At 47.3% G+C, this 13,921-nt stretch overlaps 1 protein-coding gene across 4 annotated transcripts in view; it reads left to right on the top strand.

Moving 5' to 3' along the window:
• LOC105492378 (growth factor receptor bound protein 10) overlaps window positions 1–13,921 on the top strand; it is a 203,309-nt gene that overhangs the window by 2,132 nt on the left and 187,256 nt on the right. Inside the window, exon 1 of one of the 4 annotated variants that reach the window (XM_071095192.1) lies at window positions 7,877–8,069. The exons of 2 other annotated variants lie outside the window; for them this stretch is intronic. The gene's annotated coding sequence lies outside the window, so the exon portion shown is untranslated. Of the gene's footprint in view, window positions 1–7,876; window positions 8,070–13,921 lie in introns of those variants that run through there. One more of the 4 variants, XM_011759439.3, reaches the window with a different exon arrangement.

The raw sequence follows: 13,921 nt of genomic DNA, 5'->3' as shown, positions 1-13,921 counted from the left end.
AGGTTAATGCCATGTTACCAGAGCATTCTAGATGTTTCCTTTTAGTTCATTCACTTTTTACATTTAAATACACGTTTATTTTGGGAAGAAAGTTTGATATCCATGAAGTCATGAGTTTTGATGTGGTAGTTATGTTTACTGTAATTAAAATAGAAAAACTATGTATCCCTAAAGTTATCTATTGCACATTACCTGTTTGGTCACTTTTGGGGCAGCGTTGGCCCACTCAAAATGCTTTTCATTTATGGATCAGGAACCCAGAGCTGGGCAGGTTCATGCCAGCTACTTGTCCAGAGCTTTGTATGGTGATGGCCACCAGGATTGGGACCCAGGGCAGCCCTGGCCCAGTTTCAAGGGCTATGTCTATGTCTACTCAGCCTCCAGTAGGAGAAGAGAGCAGAGTCAGACTCGAAGAGTTAGCTCAGAACTTGATTTTGGTGATCTCTCTGGGTACAGACTATAGAATGTATAGAAATCAAACTCCAGCTTGAACAAAGTCATCTGTGTGCCTTCAGCTTCATCTTAGAGCTGTAGAAACTCTTGGTTGGTGTATCTGGTAAAACCTAATGCTTTAAAGGTGGCATAATTTAAGGAATGGAACCTATTTCCTTGGAATTCTGTCCAACTCTTAACTGCAAGGGGAAGAGAAATCTACAGGATGGTAGAATGTATTTGAGCTTGTATCTAGGGTTAGGTTGCCAGCCTGTCAGAGCTCAGAGCTAACTGCAGGGGATTTTGGTCCTGCTTCCTGGAGGGGAAGCCTGTGCCTTTGCTCCGTAATCCCCGTGTCTGTTTCTCAGTTTATTAAACCAACGTGGCATTGCATGGCTCATGAGGAGAACATATTTGCCTTGTCTTTCATTTAAGTAATCAGTCGTTCAAAGTTTAAATAAACTTTTTTTTTTTTTTCCCTGGTAGTGGAGACTTTTAACCTGTGCTATTTTATTTTTTATATAACTGTAGAAGTACAGAAATATGGGAGATTATGGAAGAAATTAAGGTCGTCCAACTACTTGGTGGGTGAGGCTTGGCAGACAGGTACTTTGGAGTTCTAGGGACCACTTTCAGAGTTTGCATACTATTAGGGGGTATAACTGGTCTGATCCATTCAGCCACTGGTTGGTATTTAATTTGTGTGAATATTTTAGCTGCACACTTTTAGGGAGCTGTATCTGTTCTCACTCCTTCTTCCTCTTGGCTGGGACACCTTTGCATCGGACTCCCACCCTCAACCTGGACCACTTCTGAACTGATCTCTGAGGAATGAGCTTTCCTGAACGTTTGTCTTCGGGAGAGTTTTGTCCAGGCTCCTGGTGATCACAGGGAGATAAAAGCAGGCAAAGCTTAAAACCACCCGCTTACTTGTGGAAAGGCAGGCTGATGGCTCTTCTTTAATAATGGATTGAAAAATGGTGTGATTGTCCTTTGAGATGGCAACAGAAAAAGCCATTTCCTGGGGTTATTAAAAATAATCTCAGAGGTAGAAATGAGTGGTTGTGACTTTTTTGCTTTTAGGATACAGTGACTCTAAGGAGATTTTTTCTTTTCCCCTTTATTAGAATATTCATATTTTTGAACCATCTACTTTACGTATGGATTTTGGGGGAGATTCTTCTTGTCTTTTCAGATCCCTGATTTGAGGAGCTTGTTATTTGGGCAGGACCCAGCAATAGGGTGGACTTTTTGTTGTTAACGTCAAGCCCGAGAATGGGCGCTGGGGAGGAATAACCCCTCCTACCATACTGCTTCTTTTCTGCTCTGTTTGACCAGGGCAGCGGCCAGCAGTGACGTTTCCACCAGGCATACTGCCTCAGTTGACTCCTGGTTGTACCACTTACTAGTTTGGCCAGTCTGAACAAGTGAACCAACCTGATCCGTTAAAATGGAAGCCATAGGCATGTTTATCCCCACGGCTTGTTGGGAAGGTAGCATGAGGTGTGACGTGTGTGACTGGCACGGTGCGGAGCTCATGCAGTCTTTACATCTGTAGGCGCTTTGCCGTCAGCCTTGTCTTAGAGCAGTTTGCGGACTTGATCATCCTGCTTGCTATTAATTTATAAGGTTGGTTAGAAAGGGGACTTGGCTTTTGTATTTTTGTCTTCCAGTGCTTTGTACATGCTAGTTGCACAAAATCTTGTTTGAATTTATCTGAATGTTCTTTGAGCCACAGTCAGTGCTCCGAAGAATCCTTTTGTTGACTATGTTTAGCGTGACAGTTTGAACTCCTCACAGGTAGAATTCTAAGAGCAAAGATAGCTGGTGTACTGCAGACTTCATTTGGCTGCAAACCATTTGAATCAGATAATAGTGAATAGCAGGTGTCAAAAATTGGTTTCCTTCAACCAGGAGCAAAAGTTGTGAAGACGCCTGTAGCGCGCAAGCTCTGATGGGCAGCAGCATTGGGTGTGGAGACAGATCTCTGGCCTCCAGGCCTGTGGAGCCTGTGGCATTTGTCTTCAGGCCCCCGCGGTTGGTGTCTGGACTCTTACAGAGGCACTTATCCCAGCTGGGACTGAAATGACTGTGGACAGCTTATCCTGGTCAGGCTGATGTGCCCATGGGATGTGGCTCCGAGCTCTATCCACGGCTGTGCTAGTGGGCAGTCCTGCTTCTCCCTGAAGTTCTTGAAAGGTTTTGAATTAGGTAAATGGAACTGGGCATGAACAGCGGCAGTCTTGCCTATTAACATGGGGTTCCTAAACTAGTTGGCACAGAAAGTGCTTCAGTGTGTGTTGGTCCTCATCATTGTGTCATTAAGGTCACTGGAGCTAATGTGGGGTTGGGGGCTGGGATCCTCATGGGCTGTGTCAGTGCAGGTGGCACTGCGTTGGGGACTGCTGTCTGTCTGGTCCTGTCTGTGAGCTGTCAGGGGTCTCACTCTGGGAGCTCCGAGGGGACGTCTGAGCAATAGAGGACCACGAGGGACAGCTGAAGACCCACTTTCTACCTTCTCTTGTCCTTTCACATGGGATTCAAGGGTCAGGAACCTCCAAGGCTGCTCACTGCAAGCTACCTGGGCCCCCCTGAGACGGCAGGTCCCCACTTCTCTGACGTGCAGGGCCTTTAGTTTACTTATTTGATGTTTAACTTTCATCCCTGGGAGTATTTAGGCAGTGACTTCCAACCTTTTGTAAGTGAAGAATCCCCTTTAGTATAAAAACCTTTATAATACCACATATCTCATAGTAATAATTTTTGGATTCCTTGCTTTCAGAAGCTACCATGAATTGAGTAATTTTTAAATTAAGAAGTTTGTGCCATAGCCTCCTGCCCAGGGACAGTGCCTGGTGCTGGGCCTGGGGCCCTGCTTGGGATTGCTGTTCCTAGAGAGTCTTCACATCCTGTGGGAAGTTGAGCTGCCTGGGTCATGTTCAGTGCCCTCTAATTGTCCCATATGGGCTGGTTTAAGCCAGAGGCCACCTTGCCCGCCTGTCTTTTCACCCCGGCCACACCATCCTGGCCCAGGACAGGCTGTAGGGGTGTTACCTGAGCTTCCAGGCGTCTGTTCTAGGGTACTGCCCTCTCTCTTCTGAAGAAAATTGCGTGCATGTCACAGAATCCCCTCCAGAGAGGAGAACATTGAGTGTCTTGGCCTGCGATCCTAGTGAGGTGATGGAGCGACACAGGAGTATAAGGCAGGAGGGCTTCCTGGCGTCATTGTTGCCTCATCTCTCCAACGCAGGCTTCCGTGGCCTTCTCCCCACCTGGGCCTGCAAGGTAGTGAGTGGACACAGGCTGTCCCTGTCCTGGCCTGCCGTCTCTGCCCAGGGCACTGTCCCCCTGCTGTCCTTGTCTGTCCATATCACACAGTGTTTCTGTTCTCTTCATCTGAAGGGTCACCTGGTTTCCTAATTCCTCAACACCCAGAGCAAACTATTTTAAAATTTAGTTTGATTTTTAAAATCAGAGTGATATGTAGACATAGTTTAAAGACGAAATAATTCCCCAGAAGTAACTTATCAGCAGATTTTTTTTCTGTCTGTACCTCCATATTTCTGAAGAGGTGTAGACAATATTGCGATTCCTGGCAACCTACTCCTCTTCCTCCTCCTGCTCTCCAGAGTCCCGTTTTCATGTGATTCTTTGATTTCAAACTCCGTGGAAGGTGAGGATGGTGCCCTTTGCCTCATCCCCACCCTACACTCACTCTTCTCGTCTACCCATCGTCTCTTCTGGTCCATTCGGCTCCATCAGTATGCAGTGTTGGGATGGTCCGCTAATGCTGCTCATAGCTGAGCCATGTAGTATACTGTGATAACTGTGATTTTCTCCTAGGACATTTTTTCTCCTGGAGTTGTTTTTACCTAGTTTTTAAAATGTACTTATCATTCTTCCCTCCAAACTTACAGAGTTGTGTGAATCTCCTTTCCAAGGCCTAAGGTTATCTGCAGTTTTATCTTTGGAAGCAGTTCCTCATGTGCCTTTCTGGGTGCAGCAGGCTGGGTTGCTCTGAGGCTCCCTGCAGAGCTGTTATCTTGGAGTCTTTCTTCTCCATTGTCCCTGGAATGCGCCTTTGCCTTTCTCTTAGATCTCATGATTTTTCTTCTTGGTTTATTTCCAAAATTTGATGGAGTACTTTCTATAGAAGCTTCCAAAAAGTGGTGTACAAGATGTGAACTTTTTGAGACCTTGTCTGTCTGGGAAAATGTCCATCTTCTACTTTCACAATTTACAGTTTGTCTGAATATGGATTTCTAAATTAAAGATAGTTTTCCCTAAAAAATTTAGAGGCTTCCATTGCCTTTAGGCAGAATGGGGTTGAGAAAGAAGCTCTTCTGATTCTCAATTCTGTATATGAAAGCATACCAGAGTGGTTTTTTGTTTTTTTGTTTGTTTGTTTTCATTTTGTCATGTCTGGATGCTTGTGGGATATTCTCTGTGCCTTTGTTCTGAAGTTCCTTGAAGATGCGTCTTGTTGGGTCCACACTTTGTGTGTGGGGTATGTTGAGGGCCCATTCAAGCTGGAATCTCAGATCTTTCTGGTCCTGGACATGTTTTTGAATTAATTCTTTCATTTCTTTTCTTCCATTTTCCTCTTCTCTCTTTCTAGGATGACAGTTTTTTGGTTTTTAGCCACCTGGATTGGTTCTCTGTATTTTTGATCTAATAGTCTGTGTCTGTTGTGTTGTTTTTAGGTTTTGGGATATGTCCTTTTTTTAACCTTTCTATTGGATTTTGTTTCTATTTTCATTTTGAATTTCTTAGGTTCTCTCTCTCTCTTTCTCTCTCTCTCTCTATATGTATATGTATATTCTTTTTTAAAAATAGACTTTAGAGCAGTTTTAGGTTTACAGCAAAACTGAAGGTAAAGTCCAGAGACTTCCTCCATACCCTCTGCCCCACACACGCACAGCCTCTCCCTCTACTGGGAATCCTGTACATTTGTTACAGTTGACTATTGACACATTATTGACATTCAAAGTGAGTATTCTTTTTTTAATGGCATAATACTCTTATTTTGTTGATACATCTGTCTCATTTTTAGATATTAATTTTTAAAAACTTTTTCTGTATCATTTCTTCTCTCCCATTTGTAAGTGAGCTCTTCCTGACACTTCCAATTGATTTTTTTGGTTTGGACTCTATGTTTCCCATTTCCAGAGGTGAATGGTAGTTCTCATTCCTGAGACTTTCTGGACTTCCACTGAGTATATCATCAGGCTTCATCTCCACTTTCCAGCTTAGCCTTCATCTCTTTTGCCTTTGCTGTTAGTTACTTCTTGACCACTGGCTTTTATGCCTTTTCAAAGATTCTATTCTTGTTGTCCTAGTAAAGCAAAATGTGTGTCCCATCAGCCATTCATTGAAGGTCTGGCTTTTCAGGGTTCCTTGTCCATCATTAGATCATTTCTTTCTTGCTCTTCCCACCTCCAAGAACAGCTGCTTTGAGCTGGGACCTCTGGCATTTTGTAATAAGAGGGGAGTGAGCCAGGGAATCCCTCTGTCCTGCACAACCTGTTGTTCTAGCCCAGGAGACTGCAGGGTACGTGGGATGTTCAGGCAAAGGAGTTCACCATCCAGGCTGGGAGCTGCCAGGCAGGGAGGCAGAGGAACACCAGAGCCACCATTGGGAGGTTGACTGCAGAGGTGGATGAAGCTACTGTGTCAGACCGCAGAAAAGCCTCATATCTGGAGTCTGGAAGGAACGCTGAGTTCTCCCAGTCAGTAACCTGCTCTGGACTTTGGATGAGTTACGTAATTTCTCCTTGCTTTGGTTTCTCCCCGAATCTCAGGGTTCGATTCTGTGCTTCCATCTCCCATTCTGTGCCTTGTGATGTTCACTGTGACATCTTCACTGAGGGGTGCGCAGTTAGAGTTAAAAGTGCTAACACCTTCAATGTTTCTTGCAGTAGCCAGGCCATGTGTGGTCAGCCAGACTGTGAGAAAGCCTTGTGTTACCCTTCATGTTGTGTTGAAAACTCTGCTCTTGGCTGCTGTCAGAACCAGCCTTAATTCTGCTTTTGTTTGATTGACTTAAACATATTGGAATTTTGTGGTCATGACCACCATGGAGCCTCTCCTTTCTGGGGTGCATATCTGTAGTTTCTCCAGCCTCCTCCTCCGGTGCCCTTCAGGGACCTGACCTGGCCTCCGAGCATTTGGACTAGGGTAGCTTTTCTACTCTTTGAACCCCAGGCTGAGATGGGGTTTTCCCAGCGCCCTGCCCCTTAGCGTGTGTGAATGCAGTATAGGATCTCAGTTTCAGAATCCATTGTCCACTGTTGATTGTTACGTTCTTACTGCCATCTACAACGTCCAGCTTTTCCTGCCATGTTGTCTGCTAGAGGGGAGTAGAAAATCTTACTGCTTACTGTGGCCTTGTAAACGGCAGTGAGTATCTCCAAACCTTCTGTTTTGCTTCCATCGTTTCAGGCTCGTGGGTATGTCTGTGGTGCGTGTGTGTGTGGTGGGGGGAGTATGTGTGTGTGTGGGATGTGGGGGTGTGTGTGGTGTATGTGTGTGGTGTGTATGTACGTGTGTGAGTGGGGTGGGTGTGTGGGATGTGTGTGGTGTGGTGTGTGGGGTGTGTGGTGTGTGGGGTGTGTGTGTGTGGGTGTGAGGTGTGGGGTGTGTATGTGTGTGAAGTGACTAGCACATAGCAGATGCTTGGTAATGTATAGGATCTGTTCTTTCCCTCGCTGACTCTCAGTTTAAATGGAACCCTACTTTGTCCTCGATGTTCAGTAACGTTACGCCTGTGGCTTCCAGAAAGAGCCTCTCCCTTCCTGGTTCTTGCTCTGACATTTTGGGGAGAGGGGTGAGACGACAGTGATCCTGGAAGAGTGGAACTGGCCGGCCCTGCAGGTGGAACGTTGCTCGTGCAGGCGGCATATCTGACTTGCCGCGGCCGCGATGTCCCCCGCCCGGCTCCGAATGCGGCGTAGCGGGTAGACATGGAGGGCTTTCGGCATCGTGAGAGTGGCCAGTGTGCGCGTCCTTGCCCATCAGGCGGGGGGGCTGTGGGGGAGGAGAGGAGGCAGTGGAGGGAACAAGGGGTTCTTCAGGGTTGCCATGAGAACCAGGGATCCGGGGATTGGGCAGCAGAGGGCCCCCGCCGGGCGTTGGGGCGTGGCCGCGTCACATGGGTTTGGTCCTGGGATTCCTGTTGTGCTTCAGGACCGGGCGCCGCTCCGTCGTCCTCTCGCTCTTCAGGAGCGCCCGGTCCCTCGGAGACTAAATATTGCGGCCGGGCGGCAGCCGGCTCCGCGGAGGGGCCTCCGGGCACCTGCGCGGTGATGGCGCTGGGAGCCCCCGGGCACGCTCGGGCGGTGGCGCGGCATCCCACCCTCGCCCGGATGGCGTCGCCAGAGGCGGCGTTGGCCCGCTTTTCGTGCTAGCGCATTCGCCTGGCGCGCGGTGGCCCCGGGGCCCCGGGTCGGTTTTCTGCGCCGCAGGCCCCTGGCCGGGGCGGAGCCGTGGAGGACCAGCCCGGCCCGGCTCCGAGCGCTGTCCATGCGGAGCGCTGTCCACGCGCCGGGCACTGCGGGGGCCGGGCCCCGAAGCCCTCCCCGGGCCGGCCGCGCGCACGCAGCGACCCCGTGCGGCCAGTGCTGCCGCCCGCTCTCCAGGTACTCAGGTGGGCTCCGCCGCGGGCGCTGGGCGGTGGGCGGTGGGTGGTGGGCGGTGGGTGGTGGGCGCGTGCCGTGTCGGCGGGTGGGGCAGCCTGCGCGGGCTGCAGAGGCCCCAGCCGCTGCGGGGAGGGCCCGGGAGGGAGGCCGGGAGGTCTTGCCGCGCGGTCCCCTGCTCGCCTGCCGCGGGCTCGCCGCAGTCCGAGATCGCGAGCTTCGTTGCCGCCAGCCGTAGGACAGTATTATGTAACCATTTTTAATCTTAATTGTTAATATTATGTAACGAGCAATAACTGTACCCACGGAAACCCGTGACGACGACTCGCGCGAACCTCGCCCGCTCCTTCCTCGCCAGGCGGTGGGCAGCGGGTGTGGGAACCCGCTTGGGAAATGAGCGGATCCGGGCATCCGGGCTACTGCATCGGCTTTTTCTGTGAAAAACATAATGCCAGAGCCTGCCTGGACTTCTCTTAAACCTGGATAGCATGTAGTCCTGTATAAAAGGCTTGGGTAAACACATCTCATCAACGTTGCCTCTTTCTCTATGAAAACCTCCTTTTCCCTGGAAGGTGCCTATCAGACAATTAATGCGAATTGAGCAGTGAAGATGTGGGCATGGGGTTTGTGTTCTTGATGGAGTTCAAAAAATTGTGCATATGAACACGTAGGACGTGCTAGCCCTTGCTCTTCAGAAAAACAATCGGATCACCTGTTCCACACGCCAGTCGCCTCCTTGGTCGGCTGCCATTTGTCTGTTGAATGGCACAGTCCCTGCCAGAGTGCTGGGGGGACCTTGTCTGCGGAGCCGGCACACAGGTGGCTACGAGGGGGGAGGAGACTGCAGTCTAAACCCGCAAAGCTCTCCTTCCTAGCCCAGTGAGGGGAAGCGTGGGTGTCTTTCCTCATTGTTCTTTTTAAGTCTGAAAGGCAGCGACTGTAGGGATTATGACGTGCTGGCGGCCAGGGCCTCGGGTGCTGCCTGGAGTCTCTTGCGTGTCTCTGCTCCTTTGATGTCGGCATCGGGGGTGGGAGCAGGGCCCACGCATTCCCCCTTTGGCCTGGGTGGGAACAGGGGAGGTAGTGGGCAGGGCCAGAAGGGCTTACTGGGATTTTCTTCCTCTCTGTCTCTCCAGAGGAAGGAGGTAGAGAACACTTGTTTCAGTTTGAGGTGTTTGGCAGCCACGCGCTGAAGGACGGTTTTTAATTGTAGGGTGCGGTGTGAGTGCCGTGTGGTTCAGTCCCCTCCCCATCTTGTGCTACCTGCCCTTGTACCTGGACCTGTGAATCAGGGATAATAGTTACTATCTTGTAGGATTGAGAATAGTGCATACTAACTGCTGAGGAACACGGTGAATGGAGTTATGGTAATTGCACGATTGGCATGAAGGGGTGAGAGAAGTTCCAGATTGGTCGATTAAAATGTGAGTTATTTTTAGTGTCTCCTAAGGATTTCCATCACCAGTTGCTCCTCCAGCCATCATGTAATTACCACGCCAGAACTGGGCTTCCAGACTTCCCAGAGAACACTGCATCTTTCGAATTTTGGAGGTTAGGCTCCAAAATTTGCATATTTAGGCCAGAGCCTAAATTCACTGACACTTGTGTTCCCACAAAAACCAGACAGCTTCTTGGAGTATTTACTTGTGACTTAGTAAGAACGTCTTAGGAAACTCGCTTGGACTAGAATAGTTTTACTTTTCTTTCAAACTTGGGAGGCTGCATTCTGGTAATTCTCAGGAGGAAGAATGTGTAGGAGAGACCAGGGTTTTTAAGGTGTGACCTCTGAACCACCTACATCAGAGCCAACCGCCTCTCGGTGCTTATCCCTGGGCCTCAGCTCTGAGCTATGAAACTGACTTTCTGGGCTTGGGACCTGAAATTCTTTGTCTTTGTGAAGCATGCCAGGTGATCCTTACAGGCATAAAGTTTGAGAACTGATGTGGTGTTCTGGGCCTTGTAACTGGGGCTTCTGATGATTCACTTAGAAAGTTGGCAGCTCCTGTCTGAGGGGTCAAGGGCAGAATGAGGGGTGGCTTTGAGGCAGTATGAGCCCTGTGGACCCTAGGAGGTCTGGGAGCGCATGTCGAAAGAGGCCTTTATGTGGGCCTTTTGCTTTTGTCAGATTAAACAAGTAAGTTGGCACATCTGGTAGTGGGCACGGCCATGCATCACGTGCAGAACTGGTGTGATGGACCATATTTTCTCATATTTCACAGAATTCACTGGCTGGGCGTGATCCACAGAGTCCTAACCCATCCCAAACCCTGGAACGCTTTCCGTGACGGTTTATTCTGATTTGTTCAGGAAGCATATTTCTCTTCTGTTTTCATGTGGAATGGGCTTTGTTCCTCTCACAGCTGGCGGAGGTTAAATTAAAGGGGCCAGAACATACTGAGCTGTGACTAGGATTGGGGGGCCAGTAGGCATTTATTGGCTCCATTTGCTTCTTCCTTCCCTTTTTTTCTCTCCCACTTTGGTCAGTGGGTCCGGGACTCTCTCTCCAGGGGCATTTCTGGTCTGTGGAGATTTGCCTGCAGGCACCTGGAAGAGTCTGGGCTGAACTCTAGATGCCTCAGGCTCAAATCTGATATTAGTGAGGGAAGAAAATTCTAAATGTGTAAATGGTAGCTGTAAGTCACCTACAAATAATTTTTTTTCCTTTCCTGTGCTGTGTCTGGGAGCCAGCTTCTGAGTGTTGTCACGGTAGTCCTGGTGGCTTGAGGCTGGTGGTGTACCGTTGCCAACAATGGCCGTGCAATTCCGAGCAGTTGTTCAGCGTTCAAGTGGGATGAGAATGGCAAAGGAGTGCTCTGGGTGGCTTTTGACAAGGGACCCCGCCTGTCATTCACTCAACAGGTGTTTGAGGAGCCAGTCTGTCTCCGTCATCTGTTCCTGCCTTGCTTAGATGGAAAATAATGAAATCTGTGTAGGAAGGGAGGGTGAGTAGAGGGATGGCCTGGGTTGACTGAACAATAAAATAGTGATGTTAATATATTTTGCTTATTTATTTTCTTAAAGGGAGTTGGCACATTTCAATTCTGATAGAAGTTAAATATTAACAATGTCTGAAAATAACGCAACTTAAACTTAAATATGCATGGGAATCTCTGGGGGCTGATGATAAAATGCAGCTTCTAATTTAGTTGGTCTGGGGTGGGACCTGAGGTTTTGGATTTCTGACCAGCTCCCAGGAGTTATGCTTGCAGTTGATCAGTGGCGCACACTTTGTGCAGTAAGGTCTTAATACATTTCCCCCTGTGTTCACTTTAGTGTCTTTTTCTCTAGAAATTCTCTGAAGAGGACACTTTACTTGGTAAGAAGTATTATTAATAATACTATTACTTAATCTAAGAATTTTTGTACCGAGAATTTTCTAGTGATTAGCCCTACATTGTTATAAATGACATGCTTAAATGTGTCCATACTTTATTCCAGGCCAAATATTTGTACAGTGTCCTGCTTTGACATTTGTTTGGATTCCTGTGGATTTTATTTAGTGGTTTCTCTTTTGTTAATGATGATAGAATACTTTTAGAAAGGTTTGAAACCTTTTGAATCTTTAGCAGATTTGAAAACCCCACCTGCTTTCTTTTAAGAAGGCAGGAATTGTATCTGCTTTGAGCTTGTGCATGCTAACACCCCACTTATTCCAAAGTCCTTGCTCAGTGCCTTCATGTCTCAGCATCACAGCCTGCAACCAGGAAGGCCTCCAAGCCATAGAGAGAAGCAGTAAAGATGTCCCAGTGGGGCTTCTGGCTGAGGCCCTTGCCTGTTTTCTGTCAGTGTGAGCCTGACCCTACCTTGGGAGGGAGGATTGGGTTGTCCCATTATTTCCCTGTCAGGATAGGTGGTATTAAAGCAGCTTTTGTCTTGCTTGCACTGTGAGTTTGTTCTGTGTATAAGGCTCCAGTGTGTTTCACCTGTGCTTAATGCCACGTTTTGAAAAATTCTACCACCAAAGTTCTTCCTTGGATAGTGAAGACACTTTCGAATGTTTGTCTTTATGCCTACCCTAGTTGGTCAGTAAATGCATTGATGGGCTCCATTGAACTTTGGACCCATTCCTTTGTCATCTTTCATGTCTTCCTAGGCTGGTGGTGATGTTGGGCAACTTAATGCTTCCTGAAGGTTATAGATACTACAGGAGCTAATAATGTATTGCCAAATCAGTGAAGAAACTTTGGATTTGATAAAGTTGGTTTCTTTATGGCACAACATTTCAGAAAATTTTGTGTGCCACGATGTATTATGACACCTTAAGAGGAAGATGGCTAGACTATGGTGGTCCCAAATTTTGGGGGGTCGGGGGTGGGGCTAGAACCCCTCTTGTGCCGATTATTTCATTGGGCTAGTTTTTTCTTTCTTTAGTTCTGGGATACATGTGTAGAACGTGCAGGTTTGCTACATAGGTTTACATGTACCGTAGTGGTTTGCTGCATCTATCAACCTGTCATCTAGATTTTAAGCCCCTCAAGTATTAGCTATTTGTCCTGATGCTTTCCCTCCCCTCAGTCCCTCTCCCCTCCCTGACAGGCCCCGGTGTGTGTTATTCCCCTCCCTGTGTCCATGTGTTCTCATTGTTTAGCTCCCACTTATGAGTGAGAACATGCAGTGTTTGGTTTTCTGTTCCTGTGTGAGTTTGCTGAGGACGATGGCTTCCAGCTTCATCCATGTCCCTGCAAAGGACATGATCTCTTTCCTTTTTGTGGCTGCATAGTATTCCATGGTGTATATGTGCCACATTTTCTTTATCCAGTCTATCATTGATGGGCATTTGGGTTGGTTCCGTGTCTTTGCTATTGTAAGTAGTGGTGCAATAAACATATGTGTGCATGTATCTTTATGGACTAGTTTTTTCATAGAGTCCTTTCTTTAAAAAAAAAAAAAAAGCTTTATTGAGGTATAATTCACATACCATACAATTTACCCATTTAAATTTGAAGTATGTAATTCAATTATAATTAGTATATTTATAGATATGTGCAATTGTATGTGTGTGTGTACACATTGCCGTGGTCTGAATGTATCACCCAAAATTCATGTGTTGAATCCTAATGGCCAATGTGATGGTATAAAGAGGTGGGGCTTTTAGGAAGTGTTTAAGTTGTAAGGGATTAGATAGATCCACATAGATGGGATTAGGGCCCTTTTAAAAGGGCCTGAGGGGGAATGGGTTTGCTCTCTTCTGCTCTTCCACCATATGAGGATACAGCATTTGTTCCCTTCTGGAGGGTGTGGCAACAGGGCACCATCTTGGAAGCAGAGAGACGCCCTCACCAGATACTAAACCCCAGTGCCTTGATCTTGGACTTCCTCTCCTCCAGAACCATAAGAAATAAATTTCTATTATTTATAAATTACCTAACTTGTGGATTTTGTTATAGCAGCACAGACAGAAATTGGTACTCAGAGTGGGGTGTTGTTATAGCAAATACTTAAAAGAAAAGTGGAATTGGGTAATGGATAGAGGATGGAACAGTTTGGAAGTGTTTGCTAGAAAAAGCCTGGATTTCTGTGAACAGAGCATTAAGAATGATTCTAGTGAGAGCCCAGAAGAAGAGGAGAGTCGTAGAGATAACCTATGTCTTCTTAGAAATTTCTAAGTGGTTGTGATCAGAATGCTGGTAGAATTATGGACAGTAAAGCCCATTCTGATGCAGTCATATATGGAAATGAATATCTTATTGGAAACTGGAGGACAGATAGTCCTTGCTACAAAGGGACAAAGAACTTGGCTGAATTGTGCCTATACTCTAGGGCTTTGGGGAAGGCAGAATTTAAGAGTGATAGGATATTTGGTGGAAGAAATCCCTGAGCATAGTATTCAGTATACTGCATGATTTCTCTTAATT

This window comes from Macaca nemestrina, chromosome 4 (assembly GCF_043159975.1).
Source record: "Macaca nemestrina isolate mMacNem1 chromosome 4, mMacNem.hap1, whole genome shotgun sequence".
In the NCBI taxonomy this organism is placed as follows: domain Eukaryota; kingdom Metazoa; phylum Chordata; class Mammalia; order Primates; family Cercopithecidae; genus Macaca; species Macaca nemestrina.
Note: the sequence above shows the minus strand (reverse complement) of the source record. Positions and strands in the feature narration are given on the sequence as shown.